Source organism: Cyprinus carpio, unplaced genomic scaffold (assembly GCF_018340385.1).
Source record: "Cyprinus carpio isolate SPL01 unplaced genomic scaffold, ASM1834038v1 S000006497, whole genome shotgun sequence".
Taxonomy (NCBI): domain Eukaryota; kingdom Metazoa; phylum Chordata; class Actinopteri; order Cypriniformes; family Cyprinidae; genus Cyprinus; species Cyprinus carpio.
Genome location: NW_024879169.1, coordinates 347,461 through 357,337, shown reverse-complemented (window position 1 = coordinate 357,337; position 9,877 = coordinate 347,461). Strand labels below are relative to the sequence as shown.

The 9,877-nt window shown below is 41.5% G+C and overlaps 1 protein-coding gene across 4 annotated transcripts in view; it reads right to left on the bottom strand.

The window, feature by feature from the left end:
- The window catches only part of LOC109074846 (integrin alpha-X-like), a 98,175-nt gene that overhangs the window by 14,430 nt on the left and 73,868 nt on the right, over positions 1-9,877 (bottom strand). The gene's annotated exons all lie outside the window — the stretch shown is intronic.

The following is a 9,877-nucleotide window of genomic DNA, read 5'->3' as shown; positions in this document are numbered from 1 at the left end:
TGTAACTTTGCAAACAAATTGTTTTTGAATTCCTTGCCTTGATCATGGTGCAGTTTTATTGGGAACCCAAACTTCAAAACAAAGTCTCTGAACACTTTCTCTGAAGCTGTCTTGGCACTCTTGTTTCTGCAAGAATATGCCTGAGCAAACCATGTAAAGTGGTCCATCACAACTAAAATGTATTCATAACCTCCTTAAAATTCTCTAGATGTGAAAAAAAATATAAGTGTTGGTGATTTCGGTCAGAGGAGCTCGGGTCACCTTGTTTGTGCACTTGCTTCTCAGGCAACTGCAAACACTATGACGTAGTGTTCCACTTCCCTTTACATGTGGGGCTAATAAAATCGATCCCTGATCAAGTTCAGCATTCGTTCTGTCCCTAGGTGGCCCATGTCTTGATGTAACTCCTTATAATAAAGATTGTGATTTTTTTTTTTTTTTTTTTGGCAGGACCAGCTGATGACGGATCACTGTTTTTTGGAACAAGAGACCATGCTCATCCAAATATAATCTGGATTTTTGCCTCATCAGTCCCCAAACCTCTTTGGCCTGGCTCCTGTTTTTGGGCAGTGATTTTGATTTGAGAAACATCAAGACATCTTTGACTTCTTTTGACTTCTTTGAGCAGCTCCTCCTCCTGTTCTCCCGACAGTGCTGATTTAATGGTACGTGGATACAACCATGGGCCTCTCTCCTGATTTTGTTCCATCACTGACTGAATTATACTAACCATGACATAAGGGTGCACTTCTTCCGAGCAGGTTTCCATGTTCTGTTCCAGTGATAGCAGCATGCGTGAGAGGCCGTCAGCATCCTCATTCGACTTTTCCTGGATGCTATTTGATGGTGAATTGAAAATAGGCAAGTTTGGCTACCCATCTGTACCTGGTGGCATTTAGCTTAGTTGATGACATCACATATGTGAGAGGGTTATTATCTGTGTACAAAGTAAATGATGGTGCATGGTAAACATAATCTCTAAATCACCCATATTTGGCCCACTTCATGGTCAAAAACTCAAACTTTCCCGAATGAAGATGTTAGTTTCTTTTTTTTTTTTTTCTCGGGAGGTTCTTGGGAGGCTCTTAATCTGTATGAAATCACCACTAACTTGCCTCCTTGACTTTGATACCGCACAGCGCCGAGGCCTTCCTGTGATGCATCACAGTGGAGTACAAAGGGTTCATTCAGAACTGGATACCCCAGCATGGGTGGATTGGATAAGCAGTCAATAAACTCACTTGATGCTCATCTGTCCATGTGACTGGATGTGACGATGCAAGCCATCCCTGGTGACTTTTCCCCTTGCCCTTCTGCTTTGGTGGTACTCTTTTTTTTTTTTTTGGTGTTATCAATTCAGTGAGATGCATATAAAAAGGGGTGTTCTTGTGGGAAAAGTTCTCACTCTGAAAATGTGAAGTGTTCTGAACTCAGATACGATTCCCAGGGAGGCTGGTAACCAAAAAAGGGTTCACGATGGACCTGGCTGACATTGCTCCAGTCCAAGTACTGAAAGAGAGGACCCCTAAGACAGTTGGTGAGATGAGAAAGTTATTAGGATCTCTCTCTTACTACCAGTCATCCATTGACAATTTTTTCTCTTCCGAGCTATTTAATTAAAAGAAAGACTGTTAACAGCTGCTTGAGAGCCGGATGGTAAAGAATCATACAGTCCTGATCTCATGCAGAGGAGATTCCTACATGCACTGTCAAATGATCACATTAAATACCAACTTAAAGTCTGTATTGATAATCATACAGTCGCGGATGAAGTTCTCATCACAAAGATGAACAAAGCTGCAAACCTCGAGTGGGAATGACAGCAAAAGTTCAAGAAAAATGCCCTCGTCAAAGAGACTAAAGTCACTGAGATCCAGGCAGAACTACATCAAGGTCAAGAGAGAATGGTTCAGGCTATCACAGGTAAAGAACAGTCCATGCACACACAAGTAAAAGCTTTGAAAATACCACAGGTCATGGACAAGAAAGACTCAGAGGGTGTAGGGGACCACCTGCAGGAAGAACAGGAGTCCTGTACATTGTTTGGCTCCATTGTTTGGGGGCAGCTGTGGCCTAATGGTTAGAGAATTGGACTTGTAACCAGAAGGTCGCAGGTTCGAGTCTCGGTGCTGGCAGGAGTTGTAGGTGGGAGGGAGTGAATGAACAGCGCTATCTTCCCACCCTCAATACCCATGGCTGAAGTGCCCTTGAGCAAGGCACTGAACCCCCAGTTGCTCCCCGGGCGCTGGATATAGCTGCCCACTGCTCCGGGTGTGTGTGTTCACGGTGTGTTCACTTCTCACTGCTGTGTGTGTGCACTTGGATGGGTTAAATGCAGAGCACCAGTTTCGAGTATGGGTTACCATACTTGATAAAATGTCACGACTTTCACTTTTCACTTTTTCACGACTTTCAGTTGCAGAGCCCCTGCAGCAGGATGGCTGGTACCACTTTTTCATTGGGGCTGGTGCTGGAGCTATAGGCGGTGCTTGGGCAAGAGTGGCACTCGTTCAGAACCTGCTCACGTTTCCACTGGTGGGGAGGAGATGTCACCAACCTGTGATCGGAATCACTTGTTATCTCTTGCAGAACTGACATATTTAATTGTTGTGTTACTGTTGTTAATTTACCTGGACCAGTGACGACTTTTAAAAATGGCACCTTTTAAACTGCGGTCTGTGGTGGAAACTCCACCTACTGACGTAATAGGTTCCCTTGTGCAAGACCAGCAAGCAAGTGGAAAAGTGCAGCCTGGTTCCCAATTGGGCTCTGGCTCCGGCACTAGCCCCGGTGGAAAAGCAGTATGGATGACTGTGAGGCGGTATAGTTGCGGGCCAAAACACTACCCTTTTGTTCCGATCCAAACATTAAATTGGTTCTCCCCACTCAGTGACACACCCACTGAGAAACCTAATGAAAGTGCCCTAGTTATTGGCGATTCTATTGAACGTGAAACTAGAGACACCAGCCACCATAATACAATGTTTTCTGGGAGCCAGAGCACCTGACATCTTGGCTAATTTAAAACTTCTGGCTAATGCAAATTCGTAAATTCAGTAAGATTGTTATTCATTCAACTTCGCCAGTCGGAAATCACTATAAAAAAAAAAATAAAAAAACATTAAAGAGATATGTGAACTTGCAAGTACAATGTCAGACAATGTAATATGCTCTGGTCCCCTCCCTGCATACCGTGGTGACAAGATTGACAGACTGTCATCACTGAATGGCTGGGTGTCTAAGTGGTGCTCACAGAATAACATACAGAATAACTATTTCATAGACAATTGGATGAGTATGTGGGGCAGACCTGACCTGTTGATAAGAGATGGTCTTCATCCCTGTAGGGGTGGTGCTTCTCTCTAGAAATATGGCACATAGTCTCAGAGTTTGTATGTCACTGACCAGGGCCCAGGTCAGGAAGTAGACAGACTGGCTAAACTAACCGTCTGCTAGCTGCCTGATGTTACAGAAGTCAGTTAGTTTTCAGCACAAAGAGACTCCTACACCAAGATATCATACTATAGAGACTGTGTCTGTTCCTCAAACTAGTAAATACAACAAAAAAAAAATCCTCCAAACCAATTATCATTTATTTATGATCACATATCAAAACCTAGATGTGCTCTGTTTGACAGAAACCTAGCTAAAACCAGATGATTACATTACTTTAAATGAGTCTACCCTGCAAGGTTACTGTTATAAACATGAGCTGCATCCAAAAGTTAAAGGGGAGGTGTTGCTAAAATTTATAGTCATATTTTCAGTATTTCTCAGAGGTCTAATTTCAAGTATAATTTGTTTGAAGTAATTATTAGTATTAGTACATTATCTTGTAATAAGTGTTAATGATTGTGGCGAGGGGGGCATGGTGTAGTGAAGTCTATGGCGAGAGAGAGAGTCTGGAGACTGGCGGTGAGTAAGTGCATCAAGGGCAAATTGACAAACACTTGTGTCTTATTGCAGTAATTGGCGTGGAGAGACTGTCATCATTACCGGGATGTCATCATTACCGGATAAAGCCACCAGGAATGCCAGGAATGAGAGAGAGAGATGCTGGACAGAGGACTCATGGTTGAGAGACTGAGAAATGCTGTTGTGCTATCTGTTGTGAATACACTGTGTTAGAGCCAGAAGTGCAGAGAGCGTGTGCTTTTTGTTAATTGAACTGAATATATACCACAAGCCTCCGTAACTGACCCTGCCTTCTCCCTTTCCACGCACACACACACATCTGAACATTACCAGAATTATAAATCGCTATTGACATTTGTACTGGCTGCTGTATATAGGCCACCAGGGCACCTTACAGACTTTATTAAAGAATTTGCTAAGTTAGTGCTGGTTGGATATAAAATCTTAACTGTTGTCAATTTTAATATCCATATAAATAATGAAAAAGATGCATTAGGATCAGAATTTATAGACATTCTAAACTCTATTGGGGTTAGACAACACCTGACAAGACATACTTGTCGTAATCATACTTTAGATTAAATACTATCAGACAAAATTGGTGTTAATGTAATTGAAATTCTGCAATAGAGCAATGATATCTCAGCTCATTATCTAGTCTTGTGTATACTCCATGTAGCTAAAGCTGCAAACTCAACTCCTTTTTACAAATATGGTAGAACCATCACTTCTACCACAAAAGACTTCTTTGTAAATGATCTTCCTGTCTTGTCTCAATTCCTCAGCATATCCGATAGCACAGAAAAACTTGAAGTTGTAATTTAAACTATTGACTGTCTCTTTTCTAGACCTTTAGAAATGATTGCTACTTTACGCTTAAAAAAGATTAAGGAAAACAGTCTGACACTGTGGTATAACAAGCACACTCATGCCCTAAAGAGAGCAGCCTGGAAACTGGAGCGCTTCTGGAAGAAAACAAAACTAGAGGTGTTAGATCTGCTTATATTCATCTCTTTTAGAAAAAAAGAAACATAAACCCAGGTATTTATTCAGTACTGTGGCTAAATTATTGAATAATAAAGCATCACTGCCCTTTCCCAACAGCACAGCAGTAATGACTTTATGAAGAGATTATTAATTCATCATTGTCATTAGGATATGTCCCAAAAACTTTCAAACTGGCAGTTATTAACCCTTCTGGGGTCGACTAACTTGGATATGCGTTTTGTGGCATCTTCTCCTGATAACCCCAAAAAGAACTTAAATTACACTTTCAGTTTTGATCATACAGATAAGAGCAATACATCAATCGAATCTGTAGAGGGTCTACTTTTATTGAGTACACACATAATAACAAAACTTTTCGCATTTACAAAACAAAGAAAACAAACAGGGTGCGCTGTCTGCCGCCTTGGTCTGCAGTGATCTTCATTTAGAAATGCGTCATTAAAATGAACTTTAACTCAGCAAATACTCAACAAAGAGACATGAGAGATATATCTATAGAAAGCTTGACAATGTCTAATTTTAAACTAAACTTATTATCGAAAACAAATATTCTGTGATAAAGTAATCCATATGAAAACAACTCTATGTCCCGTCTTTCACGTCTCCCTTCATTATATCTAATGCAACCATACCCATGGGGTGATTGCGCAATTAATATTACAATCATCAACGTGAAGCACGTGAAATGTAAACGGCCACATGACAGCACACAAAGCAGGAGTCGACTTTTCCTGGAATGCTATTTTGATGGTGAATTGAAAAATAGGCAAGTTTGGCTATATATACATCTCGTTACTGGTGGCATTGTAGACCTGGTGATGACATTTCAATATGTGAGGAGGGTTATTATCTGTGTACAAAAGTAAATGATGGTGCTATGGTAAACATAATCTCTAAATCACCCATATTTGGCCCACTTCATGGTCAAAAACTCAAACTTTCCCGAATGAAGAATGTTAGTTTCTTTTTTTTTTTTTTTTTCTCGGGAGGTTCTTGGGACGGCTCTTATCTGTATGAAATCACCACTAACTTGCCTCCTTGACTTTTGATACCGCACAGCGCCGAGGCCTTCCTGTGATGCATTCACAGTGAGTACAAAGGGTTCATTCAGAACTGGATACCCCAGCATGGGTGGATTGGATAAGCAGCAATAAACTCACTTGATGCTCATCTGTCCATGTGACTGGATGTGACGAATGCAAGCCATCCCTGGGACTACTTTTCCCCCTTGCCCTTCTGCTTTGGTGGTACTCTTTTTTTTTTTTTTTTGGTGTTATCAATTCAGTGAGATGCATATAAAAGGGGTGTTCTTGTGGAAAAGTTCTCACTCTGAAAATGTGAAGTGTTCTGAAACTCAGATACGATTCCCAGGGAAGGCTGTGTAACCAAAAAATGGGTTCACTTTTGATGGACCTTTGGCTGACATTGCTCCAGTTCCAAGTACTGAAAGATGAGAGTGACCCCTAAGACAGTTGGTGAGATGAGAAAGTATTAGGATCTCTCTCCTTACTACCAGTCATCCATTGACAATTTTTTCTCTTCCGAGCTACTTTAATTAAAAGAAAGACTGTTAACAGCTGCTTGAGAGCCGGATGGTAAGAATCATACAGTCCTGATCTCATGCAGAGGAGATTCCTACATGCACTGTCAAATGATCACATTAAATACCCAACTTAAAGTCTGTATGTGGATAATCATACAGTCGCTCGGATGAAGTTCTCATCACAAAGATGAACAAAGCTGCAAACCTCGAGTGGGAATGACAGCAAAAGTTCAAGAAAAATGCCCTCGCAAAGAGACTAAAGTCACTGAGATCCAGGCAGAACTACATCAAGGTCAAGAGAGAATGGTGCAGGCTATCACAGGTAAAGAACCAGTCCATGCACACACACAAAGTAAAAGCTTTGAAAATACCACAGGTCATGGACAAGAAAGACTCAGCAGGGTGTAGGAGGGACCCACCCTGCAGGAAGAAAACAGGAGTCCTGTACATTGTTTGGCTCCATTGTTTGGGGGCAGCTGTGGCCTAATGGTTAGAGAATTGACTTGTAACCAGAAAGGTCGCTCGGTTCGACGTCTCGGTGCTGGCAGGAAGTTGTAGGTGGGAGGAGTGAATGAACACGCAGAGCTCTCTTCCCACCCTCAATACCCCATGGGCTGAAGTGCCCTTTTTTTTTTCGAGCAAGGCACTGAACCCCCAGTTGCTCCCCGGGCGCTGGATATAGCTGCCCACTGCTCCGGGTGTGTGTTCACGGTGTGTGTTCACTTCTCAAGCTGCTGTGGTGGTGTGCACTTGGATGGGTTAAATGTGCAGAGCACCAGTTTTTCGAGTATGGGTTACCATACTTGATAAAAAATGTCACGACTTTCACTTTTCCACTTTTTCACGACTTTCAGTTGCAGAGCCCCTGCAGCAGGATGGCTGTTACCACTTTTTTCATTGGGGCTGGTGCTGGAGCTATAGGCGGTGCTTGGGCAAGAGTGGCACTCGTTCAGAACCTGCCTCACATTTCCATGGTGGGGAGGAGATGTCACCAACCTGTGATCGGAATCACTTGTTATCTCTTGCAGAACTGACATATTTAATTGTTGTGTTTACTGTTGTTAATTTACCTGGACCAGTGACGACTTTTAAAAATGGCACCTTTTAAAACTGCGGTCTGTGGTGGAAACTCCACCTACTGACGTAAATAGGTGTCCCTTGTGCAAGACCATCAAGCAAAGTGGAAAAGTGCAGCCTGGTTCCCAATTGGGCTCTGGCTCCGGCACTAGCCCCGTGGAAAAAGCAGTATGGATGACTGTGAGGCGGTATAGTTTGCGGTGCCAAAACACTACCCTTTTGTTTCCTATCCAAACATTAAAATTGGTTCGTCCCCCCACCTCAGTGACACACCCACTGAGAAACCTAATGAAAGTGCCCTAGTTTTTTGGCGATTCTATTGAACGTGAAACTAGAGACACCAGCCACCATAATACAATGTTTTCTGGGAGCCAGAGCACCTGACATCTTGGCTAATTTAAAACTTCTGGCTAATGCCAATTTCGTAAATTCAGTAAGATTGTTATTCATTCAACTTCGGCCAGTCGAAAATCACTATAAAAAAAAAAAATAAAAAAACATTAAAGAGATATGTGAACTTGCAAGTACAATGTCAGACAATGTAATATGCTCTTGGTCCCCTCCCTGCATACCGTGGTGACAAGATTGACAGACTGTCATCACTGAATGGCTGGGTGTCTAAGTGGTGCTCACAGAATAACATACAGAATACTATTTCATAGACAATTGGGATGAGTATGTGGGGCAGAGACCTGACCTGTTGATAAGAGATGGTCTTCATCCCTGTAGGGGTGGTGCTTCTCTCTAGAAATATGGCACATAGTCTCAGAGTTTGTATGTCACTGACCAGGGCCCAGGTCAGGAAGTAGACAGACTGGCTAAACTAACCGTCTGCTAGCTGCCTGCATGTTACAGAAGTCAGTTAGTTTTCAGCACAAAGAGACTCCTACACCAAGATATCATACTATAGAGACTGTGTCTGTTTCCTCAAACTAGTAAAATCAACAAAAAAAAAAACCATACCTCCCAAACCAATTATCATTTATTTATGATCACATATCACAAAATATCAACCTAGATGTGCTCTGTTTGACAGAAACCTAGCTAAAACCAGATGATTACATTACTTTAAATGAGTCTACCCTGCAAGGTTACTGTTATAAACATGAGCTGCATCCAAAAGTTAAAGGGGAGGTGTTGCTAAAATTTATAGTCTTATATTTTCAGTATTTCTCAGAGGTCTAATTTCAAGTATAATTTGTTTGAAGTAATTATTAGTATTAGTACATTATCTTGTAATAAGTGTTAATGATGATCAATGGCGAGGGGGGCATGGTGTAGTGAAGTCTATGGCGAGAGAGAGAGTCTGGAGACTGGCGGTGAGTAAGTGCATCAAGGGCAAATTGACAAACACTTGTGTCTTATTGCAGTAATTGGCGTGGAGAGACTGTCATCATTACCGGATGTCATCATTACCGGATAAAGCCACCAGGAATGCCAGGAATGAGAGAGAGAGATGCTGGACAGAGGACTCATGGTTGAGAGACTGAGAAATGCTGTGTGTTGCTATCTGTTGTGAATACACTGTGTTAGAGCCAGAAGTGCAGAGAGCGCGTGTGCTTTTTGTTAATTGAACTGAATATATCCACACAAGCCTCCCGTAACTGACCCTGCCTTCTCCCTTTCCACGCACACACACACATCTGAACATTTACCAGAATTATAAATCGCTATTGACATTTGTACTGTCTGCTGTATATAGGCCACCAGGGCACCTTACAGACTTTATTAAAAGAATTTGCTGCTAAGTTAGTGCTGGTTGGATATAAAATCTTAACTGTTGTCAATTTTAATATCCATATAAATAATGAAAAAGATGCATTAGGATCAGAATTTATAGACATTCTAAACTCTATTGGGGTTAGACAACACCTGACAAGACATACTTGTCGTAATCATACTTTAGATTAAATACTATCAGACAAAATTGGTGTTAATGTAACAAATATGGTAGAACCATCACTTCTACCACAAAAGATTATCTAGTTTTGTGTATACTCCATGTAGCTAAAGCTGCAAACTCAACTCAGTGTTACAAATATTGTAGAACCATCACTTCTACCACAAAAGACTTCTTTGTAAATGATCTTCCTGTCTTGTCTCATCCCTCAGCATATCCGATAGCACAGAAAAACTTGAGTTGTAATTTAAACACTAGTGACGTGTCTCTTTTTCTAGACCTTTAGAAATGATTGCTACTTTACGCTTAAAAAAGATTAAGGAAAACAGTCTGACACTGTGGTATAACAAGCACACTCATGCCCTAAAGAGAGCAGCCTGGAAAACTGGAGCGCTTCTGGAAGAAAACAAAAAACTAGAGGTGTTAGATCTGCT